At 45.1% G+C, this 2,754-nt stretch overlaps 1 non-coding gene across 1 annotated transcript; it reads left to right on the top strand.

Annotated features, from left to right (window-relative positions):
* Nucleotides 1-2,167: 2,167 nt before the first annotated feature.
* On the top strand, nt 2,168-2,274 carry LOC112536535. The gene has a single exon (XR_003080526.1). It is a non-coding gene; the product is annotated as a small nucleolar RNA R71 (small nucleolar RNA).
* The last annotated feature ends 480 nt before the right edge of the window (nt 2,275-2,754 follow it).

Raw genomic sequence — 2,754 nt, 5'->3', positions numbered from 1 at the left:
CTCCTGCAAAATTCAAGAATAAACACATTCCAAGCAACATCTAGTAAAAGGTTCAATAAGATAGCATCTCCTCAAAATCAAACTTACTAAAAACAGATCAAATATCTAACCGCACATGACTACATAAAATAAAATAAAAATGTCCAAAAATTCGGAAAGCAAAATAGATTCGGAATGCCTCCAAGGCGCTTCTTTTGTTCCGAGTCGTCTAGCCGGACTGGATCAGCATTCCCGCATCGCAGGCAAATTAAGAAGGTAGGCTCAATGTAAGTTGGGGCTCGAGGCATATAAGCGCAATGAAAAGGTCCGATGTGTGCAGTAGATGACTAAGGAGGTGCTCTCCGGACCGATTTGGGATGTCCATTCATCCACTCCGAATTCCGGCTAAGTGACCTGTCAAAAACAAACTTGCAACTACCCTTCTCGGGTCTATCACAAAGACAAAGTCTCATATTGATACAAGTTATTTTTTTCAGATGAATAACACATACTAGTAGGGAAAGAAACATGTATAGCATCATCCATTTGTACATCTTGTGGTTGTGTATTACATGCAAGATCAATTCCATCATACAACAAATGGCATGAACATGGTCGGTGGAAGAACTATCAAATGAGGGTAAACTAAAAGTGACATACCGTCCCCTACATTAAGTTCTAACTTCCCCTCAAATACGCCTATTTTAGCTCTACCGGGGCAAGGAAAGGTCTCCCAAAATCAATGGTACACCATGCTCATTGTCCATATCCAAAACCACAAAGTCCACAGGAAATATGAACTTATCTACCTTAACTAGCACATTTTCCACAATTCCCCTAGGAAGCTTAATGTAATTGGCCACCTAATTGAATGCACATCCTAGTGGATTTTGCCTCCCCCAAACCTAGCTTATTGAACAAACTAGTGGGCATGACATTTATGCTAGCCCCCAAATCAGCCTAATGCATCATCAACACATAAATTACCTAAAGTGCAGGGAATAGTGAAACTCCCTGGATCGTGACGCTTCTCCGGCAACTTGCTCAAACACCACGAGCACTCCTCATTAAGTCGAACATAGACGACCTCCTCCAACTTCCTTTTCCGCTAAGTATGTCCTTTAAGAACTTAGCATACTTGACCGCTCCAATGCATCAATAAAAGGCAAGTTAATATGCAGTTGTCTAAAAATATCTAAAAACTTATTGAATCGCTCTTTCGCCTCTCCGCTTGTTTAGCTCTAGCAGGATAAGGAATCTTAGGTTGATATTCCCCGACCGGAATTGATTTCACCTTTGTCCCTCAGGTTCCCTAACCTTACCGCTTGCCTTAACCTCGCACATCAATAGTGGCGTCATCAAAAACAGCTTAGAAGGAGTCGAACTAAATTACCTGAACGCAAAGTGATGGCGCTCATGTGCTCCCCAAGTTAGACTCGTTGGTGCTCGAGCGCCCTTGCCTTCGGACAACATCTGTAGATTTGGCCAATCCTGGGTCTCCAAGTTCGAATTGAGGCCTGCCGGTTCCTAAGTGCACTATCGGGCCATCGGAACCTCATCTCCGTAGGACGTCATAAACTTCATCATAAGCTCCTCTAAATTTGACTTCTTTTCCGGTAGAGGAGGAGATCAGCAGCCCACCGAATGTTGTTGCTACCGTTGATGAAGTCTCCGAAAACCAGTGGACCCCCGAGCGTTATTGTTCCTCCAATCAAGTTGGGATGATTGCGCCACCCGTGGTTGTATGTATTGTAAGGATCGCTTTGCTGCCTTGGGCATTCCCATATAATCAACCCTGTTCAACATCGGGAAGACATTGCGAATTAGATGGAAAACTAGTAGAAGATGAAGCAACATACCTCCCGCAGCATACCGACCGAATGCGGCCACCATAAAACTCGCAGCCCAATGTTCGGCCGCATGAACCCAAGATCCTGAGTTGGTCGATCTTCTTGGCTTCTCCACTTGAGCTCGCCAAGGCCGTAGAGTCCACTTGGTTGACCACTCCCTCGCCTTCCCGGTCGCCTCCTAGAGGATTGCCACCGATAGTTGTTCATGGCCATTTCCTCTATCAAGTTCGAGCCCGCTCGGGCATCTTATCGCTTAGCGCCCCACCGCTGCGAAGATCCACCATCCGCCTCGTTGCAAGGTTCAACCCACTGAAGGTCCGAACTGCATCCACACCGGCAATCCGTGATGTGGGCAGCATCTCAAAAGATCCTTAAACCTCTCCCATGCATCGTACATGCTTTCATCATCAAACTGCACAAAAGAAGATATGTCATTTCTAAGTTTAGCAGTTTTAGGGAGAGGAAAATACTTATATAAAAATTTTTCAGCCAACGCCTTCCAAGTAGTGATCGTCTGTTGTGGAAGGGATTGCAGCCATCTCTTTGCTCTGTCCCTCAAGGAAAATGGAAACAATCTCAACCTAATGGCATCATCGGTTGTCCCATTTATCTTGAATGTGTCACAAATCTCCAAAAAGTTGGAGATATGTGCATTGGGATCCTCGCTGGGCAATCCTCCAAATTGCACGCTTTGCTGGATCATCTGGATAACATTGGCCTTTATCTCAAAATTATTGGCCGCTACAGCAGGTCTGACTATACTCGTTTTCGTCCCATCTAAAGATGGTCGAGCAAACTCGTACATCGTCCTCTGATCGTCATTGGCCTGGGGGTCATGGTTTTCCATCGTGTCTAGTCTATCCACAGGTACCTCAACCTCAATCTCCTCCTCTTCTAATTGCAACCTCTTCCTTAAGAGTCCGAC

Source organism: Ricinus communis, chromosome 2, assembly GCF_019578655.1.
Source record: "Ricinus communis isolate WT05 ecotype wild-type chromosome 2, ASM1957865v1, whole genome shotgun sequence".
NCBI classification, from domain to species: domain Eukaryota; kingdom Viridiplantae; phylum Streptophyta; class Magnoliopsida; order Malpighiales; family Euphorbiaceae; genus Ricinus; species Ricinus communis.
The sequence above is the reverse complement of the archived record's forward strand: the minus strand, read 5'-3'. Positions and strand labels throughout refer to the sequence as shown.